Source organism: Delphinapterus leucas, chromosome 3 (genome assembly GCF_059928025.1).
Source record: "Delphinapterus leucas isolate spDelLeu-1000000601 "Yukka" chromosome 3, BTC_Dleu_Yukka2, whole genome shotgun sequence".
In the NCBI taxonomy this organism is placed as follows: domain Eukaryota; kingdom Metazoa; phylum Chordata; class Mammalia; order Artiodactyla; family Monodontidae; genus Delphinapterus; species Delphinapterus leucas.
The window spans coordinates 94,703,682-94,722,260 of NC_143131.1; the positions used below are offsets into that span (position 1 = coordinate 94,703,682).

Here is an 18,579-nt window from a genome sequence, read left to right on the forward strand (position 1 = left end):
AAAAGAAGAAGTAAAGCTGTCACTGTTTGCAGATGACATGATACTATACATAGAGAATCCTAAAGATGCTACCAGAAAACTACTAGAGCTAATCAATGAATTTGGTAAAGTAGCAGGATACAAAATTAATGCACAGAAATCTCTGGCATTCCTATATACTAATGATGAAAAATCTGAAAGTGAAATCAAGAAAACACTCCCATTTACCATTGCAACAAAAAGAATAAAATATCTAGGAATAAACCTACCTAAGGAGACAAAAGACCTGTATGCAGAAAATCATAAGACACTGATAAAAGAAATTAAAGATGATACAAATAGATGGAGAGATATACCATGTTCTTGGATGGGAACAATCAACATTGTGAAAATGACTCTACTACCCAAAGCAATCTACATTTTCAATGCAATCCCTATCAAACTACCACTGGTATTTTTCACAGAACTAGAACAAAAAATTTCGCAATTTGTATGGAAACACAAAAGACCCCGAATAGCCAAAGCAATCTTGAGAACGAAAAAAGGAGCTGGAGGAATCAGGCTCCCTGACTTCAGACTATACTACAAAGCTACAGTAATCAAGACAGTATGGTACTGGCACAGAAACAGAAAGATAGATCAATGGAACAGGATAGAAAGCCCAGAGATAAACCCACGCACATATGGACACCTTATCTTTGATAAAGGTGGCAGGAAAGTACAGTGGAGAAAGGACAGCCTCTTCAATAAATGGTGCTGGGAAAAGTGGACAGCTACATCTAAAAGTATGAGATTAGATCACTCCCTAACTCCATACACAAAAATAAGCTCAAAATGGATTAAAGACCTAAATGTAAGGCCAGAAGCTATCAAACTCTTAGAGGAAAACATAGGCAGAACACTCTATGACATAAATCACAGCAAGATCCTTTCTGACCCATCTCCTAGAGTAATGGAAATAAAAACAAAAATAAACAAATGGGACCTAATGAAACTTCAAAGCTTTTGCACAGCAAAGGAAACCATAAAACAAGACCAAAAGATAACCCTCAGAATGGGAGAAAATATTTGCAAATGAAGCAACTGACAAAGGATTAATCTCCAAAATTTCAAGCAGCTCATGCAGCTCAATAAGAAACAAACAAACAACCCAATCCAAAAATGTGCAGAAGACCTGAATAGACATTTCTCCAAAGAAGATATACAGACTGCCAACAAACACATGAAAGAATGCTCAACATCATTAATCATTAGAGAAATGCAAATCAAAACTACAATGAGATATCATCTCATACCACTCAGAATGGCCATCATCAAAAAATCTAGAAACAATAAATGCTGGAGAGGGTGTGGAGAAAAGGGAACACTCTTGCACTGCTGGTGGGAATGTGAATTGGTTCAGCCACTATGGAGAACAGTATGGAGGTTCCTTAAGAAACTACAAATAGAATTACCATATGACCCAGCAATCCCACTACTGGGCATATACCCTGAGAAAACCAAAATTCAAAAAGAGTCACGTACCAAAATGTTCATTGCAGCTCTATTTACAATAGCCCGGAGATGAAAACAACCTAAGTGCCCATCATTGGATGAATGGATAAAGAAGATGTGGCACATATATACAATGGAATATTACTCAGCCTTAAAAGGAAATGAAATTGAGCTATTTGTAATGAGGTGGATAGACCTAGAGTCTGTCATACAGAGTGAAGTAACTCAGAAAGAAAAAGACAAATACCGTATGCTAACACATATATATGGAATTCAAGGAAAAAAAAATGTCATGAAGAACCTAGGGGTAAGACAGGAATAAAAACGCAGACCTACTGGAGAGCAGACTTGAGGATATGGAGAGGGGGAAGGGTGAGTTTTGACAGGGAGAGAGAGAGTTATGGACATATACCCACTAACAAACGTAGTAAGGTAGATAGCTAGTCGGAAGCAGCCGCATGGCACAGGGATATTAGCTCGGTGCTTTGTGACAGCCTGGAGGGGTGGGATAGGGAGAGTGGGAGGGAGGGAGACGCAAGAGGGAAGACATAAGGGAACATATGTATATGTATAACTGATTCACTGTGTTATAAAGCAGAACCTAACACACCATTGTAAAGCAATTATACCCCAATAAAGATGTTAAAAAAAAAAATGGATTCGAGACCTAAATTTAAAACCGGACACTATAAAACTCTTAGAGGAAAACATCGGAAGAGCACTCTTTGACATAAATCACAGCAAGATCTCTTTTGATCCACCTCCTATAGTAATGGAAATAAAAACAAAAATAAACAAATGGGAGCTAATGAAACTTCAAAGGTTTTGCACAGCAAAGGAAACCATAAACAAGAACAAAAGACAACCCTCAGAATGGGAGAAAATATTTGCAAACGAATCAATGGGCAAAGGATTAATCTCCAAAATATATAAACAGCTCATGCATCTCAATATTAAAAAAACAAACAACCCAATCCAAGAATGGGCAGAAGACCTAAATGGACATTTCTCCAAGAATACATACAGGTGGCCAAGAAGCATGTGAAAAGCTGCTCAACGTCACTATTTATTAGAGAAATGCAAATCAAAATTACAATGAGGTATCACCTCACACCAGTTAGTATGGGCATCATCAGAAAATCTACAAATAACAACTGCTGGAGAGTGTATGGAGAAAAGGAACCCTTTTGCACTGTTGATGGGAATGTAAATGGATACAGCCACCATGGAGAACAGTATGGAGGTTACTTAAAAAAGTAAACATAGAATTACCATATGACCCAGCAATCCCACTACTGGCATATAGCCAGAGAAAACCATAATTCAAAAAGACACATGCACCCCAATGTTCATTGCAGCACTATTTACAATAGCCAGGTCATGGAAGCAACCTAAATGCCCATCGGCAGACAAATGGATAAAGAAGTTGTGGTCCCTATATACAATGGACTATTACTCAGCCATAAAAAGGGACGAAATTGTGTCATTTGTTGAGACGTGGTTGGATCTAGAGACTGTCATACAGAGTGAAGTAAGTCAGAAAGAGAAAAACAAATATCGTATATTAATGCATGTATGTGGAACCTAGAAAAATGGTACAGGTGAACTGGTTGAAGAAATTGAGACACAGATGTAGAGAACAAACGTATGGACACCAAGGGGGGAAAGCGGCGGTGGGTGGTGGTGGTGGTGTGATGAATTGTGCGATTGGGAATGACATGTATACACTGATGTGTATAAAATTGATGACTAATAAGAACCTGCTGTATAAAAAAATAAATAAAATATCATTCAAGAATTAAAAAAAAAATTGCAGCATATTCTTATTCAAAACAAGTGCTAAATTTAATTGTATTTGAACTTAACAGAACAAAAGAAAACTGAAAGAAAATCAAATGAATTATTAAACTTCAGATTAATATCTGTTACTTCAAGAGATTTATTTCTAAAACATTTCTTTAATGTTAAGAAAAAAAATCCGTAATAGACATGTTTCTATTTTTATAAATATTTATTGACTCCCAGCTCTGAACAATGAATCGATTCCTTCTCCTCTCCTGTCCCCTTTGTGTTTTCTGTTGCTTAATTTTATTTTTTAGCATTTGTAACATTTAAAGTTTTTTTTCCCAACCATAATTCTTTCATTGTTTGTTGTATGTCTAAATGGATTCACTGCTTTCCACCAGGCTTTCTGTCACAATTTCTTGCTTGCTCTAAATGTTATTTCTATTTTATTGTTGTTTGGCTGGTTTTCATTATGGGGCAATTTTTCAAAAAGTTTTTGTGGGAGTTATAGTTGTCCTTGGGTGTTTTCGCATTTGATTGTGTTTTCCTCTTACCTTTATAATTGAATTTTAATGTGTCTGAGTATGACACTGTTTATTTCTACTTGCTTCCCCTTAGTCGCGTAGACATGTCTCCTAATCTTCTACAGTGGTTATTGCTGTGGGGAAAACTGAGGCTGGTGTGATTTCTCAGCCTTTTTGATACTTTGCTCTCTGTGTCTGGATGCCTAAAGAATTCTTTTTTATTGTTAAAGTTTATTTCCCAGAAATCTTGATATTGATCTATTTAATTCAAAAAATATGCCAGTTTTATTTGCAGGTTTAATTCTGCCTAAATATTTAAGAATATTTTTGGCATCACTTTTGGGGTTCTTTACTTCAAAGACCTTGATTATCTTTATATTATACTGTATTTGTCTTTCCACATACCTTGTTTCTAAATCTAGTTGCTTTAGTATATATTCTTTCTTTTGCATTTATTGTGGCTTTCTCAATGTCATTAATTTGCTTCTCAGCTCTATTCATTCTGTTTTTTGCTATATAAAATTATATATCAGTAATGAGTGACAGTAGTTCATTGTATTGATTATCGATTTGTTGCATTCTTTCTGTAGTCTCCTTTTAAATTTTATTCTTTGTTTTTGAGCTCTTATTCATTGAACTAAAGGCTCCCACAATCCATTGCAAAAATATGCAAGGAATCTTGTTACATGGGTTAAGTTTTCTTCGATTCTGAGCTATTTCTCTCCCTTTTGCATGCTGTTTTTTTCTTTCTTTTTCTTTTCTGTAGTATATGTTTCATTGAAGGTTCTGGCAGGAAACTGATGGTACCTGAAAACTGGGATTATTGAGGAAAGTTTAATAAAGAAACTGTTTACAAAGGTATAGGCAGGCTTCTGGGATGCCCAAACCAACAAAAACTAGTGCAGCATCCCTCAGCCAGCAACAGCAGGGATCCATTTCCACCCCCAAGCTTTAAGGGGTGAAGAGATGGCATAGCTCCTGGAGCCCATAGAAGACAGCTGCAGAAAAGGCCACCTGATAGAAACTGTGGCCTTTTATAGAGGGCTAAGCTTCTCCATGGTCATATGAGGTCAGATGAGAGAGAGGGAATAAATTCCCCAGCCTTACTCCTCTCCTTTCCTCTAAACTTTTGCAAGTGTCTTCCAACAGGGAGCCAAAAGGTAAACGTGATAAAGGTCAACCTTCCAAGACATAGAGGATTCAGGAGATGGGTGGAAAGGGCCTGGAGAGAAGGACAAATGGGAGATAACCAGCAGAGAATACTTGCAGAAATGCCATGCTGCTGCTTTTCCTCTTGCTTATATTTGAGTGGTTCTGTCCAGATCTTCTTATACTCTAACATAATGTGGGTTAATTCTTCTTAGCATTCATCATGCCTAATCTGAATCTGTTTTCTCTTTCCTTCCAAATCATACTTTATGAGGTGTTGCTTCCCTTTTACTTTTCTTGTGCTGGAGGCTATGGATATACATGCAGGCATATGGGGATGGGTAGAGTTTAGATACATGATCTGGATTTTGCTCTCTTCTCTGATTTCCATTAAATTTCTTATTTCAGTGCTTTCTCTACCAACAAAGGAATATTTACATTCCTGGGCTCTAACTCATTTCCCCAAGATTCTTTTCCACATCTATGATTTCAAATTCTGATATAATACTTCTGCTTTTCCTTCCTTTAGTGAGGATTTTACTATATCTAGTGAAATTTTCATTTCATTATACTCTTTTGCAATGCATTAAGCTCCTTTTTATCTTAACTTAATATCTTTGCAACTCATCCTGTTGTATTTTTGCCTTGCCTTTCACTTCTTGTGATTTTCTTTATATAGACAATAGCTTCTTGGGTCTTTGAGTGACACGTTTTCCAAAATACCTATTTCTTGTAAGAAGTAATTTTACTCATCCACTGTTTCTCTGAATGTATAGGATAATGATCCTTTCCCCTTATTCCCATAGGTCCAAAGCTTTTTTCTCACTTTGATTCAAACAAAGCAGGAAATATCTATACTCTGTCAAAAGACTGGATGTGTGGAATTCCCTTGGCTTTTCTCAGTGTCAACTTGGCTACCGGTCAAATCCCCTTGTCAAATCTACTGTTTAGAGGAGAGATTGATGTGGACAGCATCCAGCCAAATTCCTAATGTTGAGCAGGCATTTGTCTAATACATCTTGGCTGTACTGAGGTGGGAGCTTCCCTTGCTCCCCACTCTTGGCTGTCTGACATTTTGAACAGATGCAATCCATGCGAAGCTATAATTACAGGGCAAACCACTGCCAGGGCTTTTTCTGCCAGGGAATGTCTATGCTCAACTAGAGTACCTCTCTGTAGGGTCTGTACACCCTTGATTATACTGTGTCACAATGCCTGGTCCTAGCCCCCCATTTTTGGTGTGATGATTTATTGCCTCTCAATGGATATAGAGAAGCAACAAAGGGAGGCATCATCTGCTCACTTGAGAAACATAAATTAAGAACTGACAGACCATATTTAAAAATTGTTTTCTGAGTTAGAGTCTCTGGGTGGGGAGTCAGGTGGTGGAAGAGGAACACAAAATCTTTCTACCTTCTTTTAGACAGGTGACAAATCAGAATAGCTTTTCTCATTCTTACTCCTTCACTTTTCATAGTTAACGGAAATTCCTCAGCTTCTCCAGTGGTTTTTGTGGCAATCTGAAGTTTCATCTTTCAAAGCTCTTCACTGTGGGAAGTTTTGAGTGTACGTCACTGTGGCTAGAACGATGCCATTTTCAACCAGGAGCCATACTCTCCTGGACCCTGAAAAAAGGCAACATGCAAGAAAATTGGACATAAAGTATGCAATCATCCTTTCTTGGTTTGATGAAATGTCAAACACTTCCTACCGTCTAGACCAACTTTTCCTTGATGGTGTCACTGTCTTTGGTTGAAAGAGGAATTCCACCAGTAGTGTGTAATTTTATTTAAGTTTGCTTCATATGTGAGGCTAGAGGCATTATTTACCTATGTGCATGAGCATTCTGAGTAAATTTAGTTTAATAATAAATTATTGCTAACCAAATGAATCAGTAAAGAGAGGTATGAGAAATAACTGTGAAGTTCCTTGCTTGGCTGTTTTGTAATAATGAGATTGAACTACATGCTTAGATTCTCTGTGGTGTGACTGATAGAAGCAGTCTGTTAATTAACTGTGGGGCCTCTGTGACCTTTCATTGACCCCACTGCTAGCAGAGGTTTAATATACTAAGACCAGAGATACCAGAGTGGCTCCCCAGAGAACCATAAAGAGATTGCAGTCATCCCTCAGGATCCATGGGGGATTGATTGCAGAATCACCACAGATGCCAAAATCTGCAGATGCTCAAGTCCCTTATACAAAATGATGTGGTATTTGCATTAAGCTACATACATCTTCCCATGCAGTTTAAATCATCTCTAGATTACTTCTAATACCTAATACAATGTAAATGCTATGTAAATAGTGGCCAACGTTGGACAAATTCAAGTTTCACTTTTTGGAACTTTCTGGAATTAAAAAAAAGTTTTTGATCTGCTCCTTGTTGAATTCATGGATGTTGAACCCACGGGTACAAAGGGCCAACTGTAATTCTTTTTTTCTGGCTCTTCATACCTATAAACATACAGCTAAATTGCACCAATATTTTTTCCTTTGACAGTTAATTTATCTGTATTTCTCTGATACTAAAAATGCAAATTTTCTCTCTCTTCCTCCATATTTATGTATGTCTGTGCCCATCCTTTCCTTTTGCCCATGTAACACGTGGCTAATCCCCTCATTTCCTTCAAATCATACTTTTTCAATTATCTGTACTTTGACAATGCGATGAAAAAAGTATAACCCAATCTCCAGTCTTGACTCTCTCAATCCCCGTTACCTCTCCCCACCAAGTGCTCTATCTTTTAATTTATGGTATTTGTCACTTTCTAACAAACCTTAATTTATATATTTATTGTGTTCTTTGTTATGTTATACCCCCCCCTTTCTATCAGTCTTGCTAGGACATTAGCTTCATAAAGGAAGGCTTCTGTGTTTTCTTCATGGATATATCCCAAGGATCTAGAACAGTGCCTAGCATATAGTAGATGCCCAGTAAACGTTTTTTGAAGGTATGAATGGATGAGTAAGTTAATGATATTTCCCTTCTCTTTTCTATGTCCTTTTCTCAGTCTGTACTTTAGAGCCTTGTCTCCTGTGGAATTTTGCTTATTATTTTTCCCCCCATAATGTTTACCTATTGTGATTCCCTCTTCTTTGGACCCTAAAAGCATGATTAAGTCTCCCTCATTCAAAAAAAAATTGCATACCAAGCCTGCCTCGATCTTTAATGTCCTCTTTCTCCTTCCTGACATCACAAGACTTCTGGAAAGGGTGTATCTATTTTTAACGTGTTTTAACGTCACTCCTCCATTCACTGCTTTGCCCTCTGACTTCTCTCTTGGCTACAGAACTGAAATGGCTAATGTAAACCATCAATTGTCGTCTTTTAGTCCTCATCTTATTTCATCTCTTTGTGGGCTTTGGTGGTGGTAACTAATCCCCCCATCTTGAAGGTTTGTCCCCATTGGTTTCTAATACTGTTTTGGTTTTCTTCTTGTCCACCAAGCACATTTTTTCTAGCTCTGCTGTATCAGCTTCTCCATCTTCCCCTTGAGTTGTGTCCTCCAGAATTTAGGACTACTCCTTCTTCTTTCTTTACATACTCTCTAGCCAGTTTCATCCACCCTGGTGTTAATTACTATGATATCACCAATCACCACATCCCCCACTCCGAGCTTCACATTTGTTTTGCCAAATTACTATTGAGTATTTTCAACTCAATGCTCAAAACCACTTCAGGAAGGCACACCTAAAATGGATCTCATTAGTTTTCCAATCTCTACATTTCCTAAACTTCATCCTTCTGCTTTCATTACCTTAGCTAATGACAATCCCATTCACATATTTTCCCAAGCAAGAAACATCAGGGTCATTAGTGACTCCTCCCTTATACCTAAATTATTCATCCAATTCTTGTCACCTCTAACAGAAACTCATCTACACAGTTAGTTCCTTTATCTCCATTCCAACTTTCATATGCATTGGTTCCCTATCATTTCTATCTGGATTATTGAAGTATTCCTTTAATTGATCTTGGTTTCAGTTTCTTATTATCTGCTCCTAATTCAACCCAACTAAAATCTTCAAAAACAACTACTATTCCAATAAACACTTAGTAAGCACCTACTTCAGTCCCATCAGAAAGAAAGAATGGTCCCTGCCCTTAGATGACCATGTGTTTACAAGAGGCCCTTGTAATAAACAGAATGCAATGTGGTTGAGTGAATAAATACAATACTAAAGATATGAACAAAATGAAATGAGGTGGATTGTCTCAGGGTCACATGCATCTGTCAGAACAGAGGCCTCCGTCTCCAGATTCCTAATGCAGTGCACTGCCCACTGTGGCAGTGTCGTCACTTCCTGCACACCAGCTACAGTGTAGAGGACATTTCCCTTTTATTTTGGTGATGACGGAAGTTGTTTATTGAATGGGAATTTATTTGTCTCTGGTGGTTGTGGATAATAAAGTTCAGACTAGGGTGGTAGTGATAAGTGATCAGTATTTTGAAGGTAAAGCCAATAGGTTTTGCTAATTAGTTGCATATTAAAATATGAGAGAAAGAATGGAATGAAAGATGATACTAATGTTGGACCTGACTCCAACAAGAAGGACAGAGTTGTTATTGACTGAGATGGAGAAGATCACAGGAAAAACAAGTTGGGCAGCAAGGTGGGGATGGGGTTGGAATCAAGAATTCAGTTTATGATATGTAAAGTCTGAGACATCTATTGGCCATCCAAGTTGGAGATGTTGAGTAGGCAATTAGATATCACAGATTGAGGTTCAGTGAAGAGATCAGGGCTTGATATATAAGTTCATGATTATTAATTGTATTGTTGATATTCAAAACTTTAGGAATAGATGGGATCACCTAGGAAGGGAATGTAGAAAGAGAATCGTTCTGAGGAATTATGCTCGGGGACTTCAGTCTTTAGAGATCCAGGAGGTCAGGAGAATCCAGTAAAGGAGACAGAGAAGGAACAGCTATTGAGGAAAAGGAGACCTAGGAGAGTGTGGCATACCAAAGGGCAAGAGAATAAGGTGTTTTAAGGAAAAGGCAGTGATCAGATGTGACAACTGCTATTGGTAGTTCACGTAGTTTGAGAAGTGTGAATCGACTACTAGATTTAGCAACTGGAAAGTCATTAGTGACTTAACAAGAGCAGTTTCAGTGGAGGATTGGAGGGATAAAGCATAATTGGAGTAGGTTCTAGAGAGACTGAATGGAAAGACTATAAACAACTCTCTCAAGGACTTAGTTATAAAAAGTATTTAAGAGCTGGAGCAGTAGCTGAAGGGATACAGAGATTGGAAGAGAAAAGGAATGAGGCAGGCAAGAAAGGGGACAACTGGAAGAAACATGTTCTTGAGCTGGCACATGGAAACGGGATCCAGTGCCCAAGAGGAGGAGCTGACTTGAATAGGAGTCCAGAAACCTGGAAGACCTGGTGATTGAAATGATATGAAGTTGTAAAGTCAGACCTTATCACAAAGGGCTTTGAATGATATTTTTTTTTAAGTTTTGAGTTTATCATATAGGACATAGGGAACCACTGTATATTTTGAGCAGGAGAACATATGATTGGAGAAAGACATGGTTTGAACAATGAACTGCTCTCAGGCTAGAAACTTTAGAAATGAGCAACTCACACTGCTAATCTCTTCTTCCAAGTGACTCTTCTCCAGATTCAGCCTTGTTTTATTCATTCTACTATAGGTAGAACATTTCTCATTTGCTTTGCTTTGTTTTTGTATTTTGTCCTGAGTTTATAGTTGTTAATCTGCAAAGATAAGGTTCAGGATGCACTACATGGCTATACTGGAAGCAAAAGTTGAGTCTTATACGTTCTTGGCAAAATATTCCAGTTGTATGAATGATTCCATCGAAAGCACAATTAGATCCTTTGGCATCTTTTGTGGGCTGCCTTCAGATGTTGATGGCCCTCCCAAGTTGGAGTGCTTTAATTAGAACATATTATCATGGTGGTATTACACTTCCCAATCAGATGACATTATTAATTTCACTGCACTCTTACGAGTAGATTGGACATTGAAAGGAAGGACTCAGGTACTGCCAATAAATTTTGTTCTAAGTCATCTGGTCTAAGGTAGACCTTGGCTCTGATACTTGATTACATGACTTTAAAGTTCCACAGCACTTGATGTTTCCTTTGCTAATTTGACAAGGTCACTTTGTGCACACACATTAGATGACCAGTGATTCTCCAATGCATATAACATTGCTTCAATTCTGTTTCTTGGTTTCTCTCCATAATGACTATAGATATAAGCCACATAGACAGCTAAATGATCAAAGCATCATTCCTGAAAAAATTAGTTTATATTTACTCAGCTTGTTCAATCAGTGTTAAATCAAACTAAGTCATGACACAGAAAATGAAACCTGGATCATACCAAGCCACTAATTCATTCAAGGCAAAGCTATTTAAGTCCCTCTTTAAATGGGAGAGTAATTTTTGACATTAGATACTCAAGTAATGGCTTGAAAATCATGTTGGTCAGTATAAAATCTTCTAAGCTTCCTGCATGTTTAACATAGCATGAATACAAAGCATCAAGTCTGTGTGGGTTTTGAGAATAATAGACTAGACTTTCCAGAATGTGGTGAGTAGAAAATTAAATAATTATTAACCAAGAACTCAAGGGAAAGATAAAAATGATAGGCTCCTTATTAGATAGGACTTAATTCGACAATATGGAGAGCTTGAAAGCTTTATCATAATATATTAGGAAGTCAACAGTGTGGCTGAAACACCAATCAAACCTCAGCTCCACAGTTCAGGACAAATAGACCCTTTATTGGCATTATCAGCTGAGCACTGTAGTGTGCTTGTCCATGGTTCATAACAGGGAACATAATGGAAAGTGTGTCCTTCTGTGGAAATTGACTCATTAGTCATTCATTCAAAAAAGTGTATGTGTTAGTGTGCTAAGATGAGTAAGACATGATCTGTGGCATTAAAGAACTTGAGATTTAGTTGGAAGTGACAAAATAGTAACAAAATGTGCCATCAATTGTCATAAGTAGCTCCATAGCAATGTGCACAGGCTACAGTGGGTTATTAAGGAAGGGGTCAATGTACCTGGAGGGGCTTTAGGAAGGTCAGAGGATCAGGATGTAATATGACAGCTGAGATGAATAACTGTTTATCAGGCATAAATGGCAAGAGAGGGCTTTACAGGCATAAGGAGCCATTAGAACAAATCCAGGATGACTTCTCTGAGGACATGTCAGTAGTTTGGGATGATGGAATATTGGGAGCAAAACATGAGACTAGAGGGTATATCAAGTGACATTATTTAAGCCGTGGAGAAGCAGACTGGAATCAGAAGGACACCATAGGACAGGCACTGCGGTGGATGAGAGTAGGGACTTTGGAGTAACTGGGGTCCTGACTCTGCCACTTCAACCATGTGTGAACTCGGTCTACTTACTTAGCTTGCTTAAGCTTTAATTTCACAATCCAGCAGAGATATGGTGTGGCCCCATGAGCCCTCTAATCTCATGTCATCTAACTCTTCCTCATTCACTAGGCTCTAACTATACCAGATCTCTTTAATGACCTCCAAAGAATGAAACTTACTCCTGTATCCAAGTCTTTGCTCTTGTTGTTCCTCAGCCTCTATGCTCTTTATCCAGCTTTTTGGGGTGCTGGCTCCTACTCATCATTGAGCGTCCAGTGCAAACGTCCTCTCCCAAGAAGAACTTTTTTTGTCTATTGTCTCTAAGTAGTGACAAAGTAGTGTCTCCCACCCTCCATCCCACACAATCTTTGTCTCATAACTTATTTCCTTCTTGATTCTTATCATCATCAGAAATTATCTTGATTTATGATGTACTTGTGTATTATTTATTTCATGCCACTGGAATATAAGCTTCAGAACTCTATATCTCCACATATTTATTTTTCTGGGGATAGCTTCCATAACTTTCATTTGAATCTTAAGGTAGTAGGTATTACTAACATAGCACAGAAATCACTGATATAAATCCTGATAATTCACTCCTTTTATCCAAATAAATTCCTAATGACTCAAACATTTAGATATTTTAGAAAATAAAACCATAAAGACTTTAAAATTGCACTGTCCAACATGGTAGCCACCAGTCACTTGTAGCTATTTACATTAAAATTAAAGTTAATTAAAATTAAATAAAGTGAAAATTCAAGTCCTATGTTTTACTAACTGCATTTCAAGTGCCCCACCCTTTGGAGCTAGTGGCTACCATATTGGATAGTGTAGATGTAGAACATTTATACCACTGAGAAAGTTCTATAAGGCAGCTGGGTGGATTTACTTATAATCTTATAGAAAAAGCCTTTCAAAGCAGGTTATAAAACCTAGAAAGGGAGAACTTTGATAAGTTTAATTATATGAAAATTAGGAAGTTCCACATAGCCAATGGTATAAACAAAGTAAAACAAAATAACAAAAATGGAAAATATTTGCAACTTTAATGACAGATAAAAAGGTAATTTCCTTAGGTTTATAAAAAATTCACATAATTCAATAACTAAAAGAAAAACAACTTGATTGAAAATGTTAAAGAAAATAAAGTCAAATGTCAAAAGCATGTGGAAAGATGTTTAACCTCACTCATTAAAAATATATGTCTAAACAATAGTGACATCCCTTTTGAAATCTATTGAATTGGCAAAAATGAATAGGTTTGATAGTAGTGAAGGTATGGCAACTTGCCCTATTAATCAAATAAATTACGTATTTTCCTGAATAAAATAGAGGTCCTAAAGGAAAGGATGAAAAGCAAGGAATTAGAATATACTAACTGTTTTGGTCAGTTTGAGCTACTTTAATAAAAATACCGTAGACTGGAAGCTTAAACAACAAATATTTATTTCTAACATTTCTCGAGGCTGGGAAGTCCAAGATGAAGGCACCAGCAGATCCATTGTGTAATGAGGGCCTGCTTTCTGGCATATAGATGACTGGGCTCCACCTTCATGACATAATTATCTCCCAAAGTCCCTACCCTCTAATACCATCACCTTGGGGCTTAGAATTTCAATGTGAGTTTGGAGGGGACTCAAGCATTCAGTTCATAACATGAATGTTGTTTGCTATCCTTTTGAAAAATTTGCCCAATAAGCATTATGTTATATATATATGCTTCTGTACCTTATTTCTTTCATTTTATGTTATATTTTTGAGAATTTTTTATATCATCCCATAAATAGCTAGTTCATTTTTATGGCGGTGTGGTATATTATTGTGTGCACATGCATTAATATATTTAACTGTTAGTTGTAGACATTCATCTTCTTTTGAAACTCCTGGAGTGGATCATGGTTGGTCTACATCAATCATGGTGGTTCCATCCCTGCTTACACTTCCCCAACCCTGACACTCCCTCTAGCTCCCCTAGCCCCAGCATTTGCATCCGGAGTTGGCATGTGACCCTGCCAATCAGACATGAGAGAGAGTTAGCAGGAGGGCTTCTGGAAAATGTTTGCCTCTGTGATTAAAAGAGACACTAATAGGAAATTGTCCCTCTACCACTGGATGTGATAACTTTTAACTTTGATAGCCATCTCGGGGCCATGAAACAGGCTAGCCTAAGGACCAAGCTTATGTGCTAATGATGACAGGGCAGAAATAAGGAAAAGTCCTGGGTCCTGGATGATGCTAATGAGCACTTAATTAATTAGTCCCAGAGCTAACCCATCTCCATACTTCTTGTTGGATGAGATAGTAAGATATTCCTATTTTTTAAGCCAATTGAATTAGAATTTTCTGCTACTTGTAGCCAAAAGAATATATGTAACTTAAAAAAAATTTTTTATATTGAAATCATTGTAGGCTCACAGGAGGTTGCAAAAATACTGTAGAAAGACCTGCCTACCTTTCATCTAGCATCGCCAAAAAGTAATATCTTGTCTAACCATAGTACAATATCACAACCACAAAATTGACATTGTTGTAATACTACAGATCTTATTCAGTTTGCACTGTTTTTACATACATTCCTCTGTGTGTGTGTGTGATTCTATGCAATTTTATCCCATATATAGAGTTGTGTAGCTACCACCACAATTAAGAATTGTTCCATCAGCTCAAAGGAACTCCTTTCTGCTATCCTATTCCCCAGCTACTCTGACAACCACTAATAAGTTGTTAGCCTAGAGTTTTATAATTTTGAAGGTGTTATTTAAATGGAATTACTTTTGAGGCTAATTTTTACTAAGTATAAGGCCCTCCCTTGAGAACAATTCTGTTTGTTGTATATATAAATAGTTTGTTCTTTTTTATTGATGAGTATGTTCCATTATATGGATGTACCAGAATTTGCTTAACCATTCACCCAAGGACATTTGGGTTGTTTGCAATTTTTGGTTTTATAAATAAAGCTTCCATGAACATTTACACACAGGTTTTGGTGTGTGTGTGTTAATACAAGTTTCCATTTGTTTGGGTTAAATGCCCAAGAGTGTGATTTCTGGGTCATATAGTTAAATATATAGGAATGCAAGGACCTATATAGTTAAATATAGGTCATATTTAAATTTATAAGAAACCGCCAAACAATTTTCCAGAGTGGCTGTACCATTTTATATTCTGACCAGCAATGTGTGAGAGTTTCGGTTTCTCTGTAGTCACCAGCATTCAGTTATACTACATTTTTTAAAGCTCTTCTAATAAGTTTATTAGAAAACTCTTCTAAGAAGTGTGGTGATGTCTCATTGAAATATCTCATTTTCAAAGGATATATAGAAATTAACAACAATGGTTATATTGAGGGAAACAGTTTGGAAACAAAAGGAAGAGTAGACATTTTACTTGTAACTTTCTGTTTTGTTTGTATTTCTTAGGTGCATATATTGATATGTTACATTTAATAGATCACCAGGATTATGGGTCATTGTTTTCTTTTTATCTTTATATTTGTTTTCAAATCCATAATAAATGTTTAACAATTCTGATATTATTTCAAATTGGAAGTAAATGTCTACATACCTGTCTCTGTATTGTCATCAGAATTAATGTCAAGGAAACGCTGCAGGCATCTAATAATATTGGCTGTCCTGGTTTTACATTTCACTGCCTTAACACTCATTTACCCAAACTGAATATAATCATTTCCTTGTGTCTACAAATTTGCCAGACTACATCCTGTGCTAGACATGACTCCATTTGTCTTCTGAAGTCACACAAAGCAGAATATATTTTCTTGTTAAATTCCATGCTTAATAGCATTTTGGAATTTAATTGCTTCTCTTTTGTGCAACTAAAAGAGAATGTAAAAAACATAAAATCACACATTGCCTTCCTCAACGTCCATTTCCCGCACAACACTATATTTACTTTCAATTTGATCATTTTAAGAGGAATGTTTATACTTCATTGGCTTTTTGAGTAAGGTCACATAGATGTGTAGACACTGCTTATTTGCTGTCTGAATAATGAATCTCAGGAAGGCCTGCAAACCCTCTGCATTCATCAGAGACAGAAAAAATTGCCTAATCAAGTACATGAAAGGAACAGAATAGAATGAAGTAGGACATGACCTGGCAGGGAAAGTGAGTTATGCTGGGCAGAATCATTTCAGCTACCTTCAAGGTCATCTCCTTTTGACCTGAATGATTCATTGTGTGTTAAACCATTCTGATTGTTCACATGCATCAATGCCCTTCAGCCAAAGGCCAGCAGGAACACAACTGTGATGAAATGAGTTGAGTTCATTACCCATAGTGACAATGGAGAGCACACACCATGGAGAACTATTGGTGTCTTAGTAAGAGGATGTTCTAGGGTTTGGGAGAGGGTCTGAGAAAGCTGGGCTTTTCTCTAAGCTGGCTGTCAGAAAGCAGGGGCAATTCTATGATTGGGTATCTAAATCTTATCTATAGAAAGGGGGGAACGGAATGAGCATAGAGATCTATCTGGTAAGATAGCCATCACTCATCTTAACCAAGAAACAGGGGTGTTTGGCATTTTGTGGGTGGCACAGTGACCTTGATTTTTGTCTCTGCTTAGAAAAAATTATATAATGACCTAGTTTTATCTCATTTAATCCATAGTCTCAGAGTAATCTTGTCTGAGGTTAGTATACTCTGAGATTGTTAATGTTCAATAAAAGAATAATATGGACTTGCTGTGGGTACCAGACCAGCTTCTGAATGTCTCTGGTTGCTCCTTTGCTTTCTTTCTCACATGATTGAAAACATTGAAGCACCCATACCATAGTTTGCTATATGGACCATAGCTTGGTGTATGTTATACTCATGTGGTTTTAAATGTATTTCATTTATATGCCATAGCTTTTTGACCTGGTTTTCAGATACGTTGTCATTATTCCAAGGTTAAATGCAAACATAAAATGCACAGCTTTCTCATCAACCTGGAAGTCAGTTTCTAGGGTCTGTCTGATGCAGCCTTCTGCCTCCAGGCTAAGCTACCCATGATGATTGTGAAAAATTGATGTCTTTTCTGCTTTTAATGATCTAACTGAAAGGAAGAAAATTCCACTGTTGCCCTCAGAAGTCCATAGCCTTCACTCTGACCCTTTGAAAATGGTTTTCTACTTCATCCTCCACAGAGACGCTCTCTCGCCTGTGTAACTGAACTCATTTCCTGAAGCAGGCTTTAGAATTGAGGACTCAAAACCAGGCAGAATTTGAACTGAATCTGGCCATCTAACCTGTTTTATTTTGTATGCATTATGTTTTACAAAGAGGAGAAATTTCATATAAAATTCGTCTTTTCACCTGCCTTGATGAATCAGAATATTTGGTCACACTGGGCAACAGACTGGTTGAAGCTGAGTAGCAACTGTTCCTTTAGATTATCCAAAGATTGCCATGGGCCCCACCACAGCCTACTGCGCTACTGCCGTATACCACTCATCGTGTTTCCTGCCCGGCCTCATAACACTTGAGGTGTCACCCCTGGCATAGACACCTTTTCTCTGCTGCTTGTATGTATTTCTCAAATCAGGCTATGGATTATAAAGTGGTCTGTGGGGTATATTCAATGTCATTCAATAAACATAATAGACCTTGCTAGAGTGTGAATTTGTGTTTTAAGTTTTAGAAAACACATTATTTTTATACTAAATGCAATATAGATATATTATGGAATGCAATGGGGAATGGATTTAAAGATAGACCTAGAAATTTTAAAAAATCCTCCTTCAGACAGCTGCCTCAAGCTATGCCCCAGACCAGCCCATGAGGTGGTTAAGGAGAAATGTGTACCTTCATCTTTGCCATTGGAGTCACTTTGGCAGAAAAGTTATAGAAAAGCAGTACTAATATAATCATTTCAAGTTTATATTTTCCTGTTTTTGCAGACTTTCAGAATGTCATGGAGTTTTTGAAATGGAAGGAAATTTAGATGTTAGCTAATGTTTAATTAACTAGTTTATTGGGGGTATGAAATGTATCAATATATAAAGCCACTCTGGGCAGAGACAGAACCCAGATAACCAGATTTCCAGTTCTTGTTCTATGTGAAATATATAATTGCTGAACATAATAGCAAGTTATAGCTAAATTATGTAGTATTACTATTTCTTTGGTTTGATAATTCTACTTATTGCTTATAGAATAGCAGATAGAAAACTTATTTCTCAGAGAAATTTGAAAGTCTTCCCTGATGTAGTATGAAAATAGTTTCTAATGATGTTTAAGGTAAATGATCTCAAGTAAGACTCAAATG

General features: G+C 37.1%; 1 long non-coding RNA gene across 5 annotated transcripts in view; it reads left to right on the forward strand.

The window, feature by feature from the left end:
- LOC111183562 (uncharacterized) overlaps positions 1 to 18,579 on the forward strand; it is a 152,985-nt gene continuing 134,406 nt past the window's right edge. For all 5 annotated transcript variants that reach the window (XR_016392734.1, XR_016392737.1, XR_016392735.1 and 2 more), the window contains exon 1: positions 1 to 18,579. This exon is cut by the window's right edge and continues 55,392 nt beyond it. This is a non-coding gene — a long non-coding RNA (uncharacterized LOC111183562).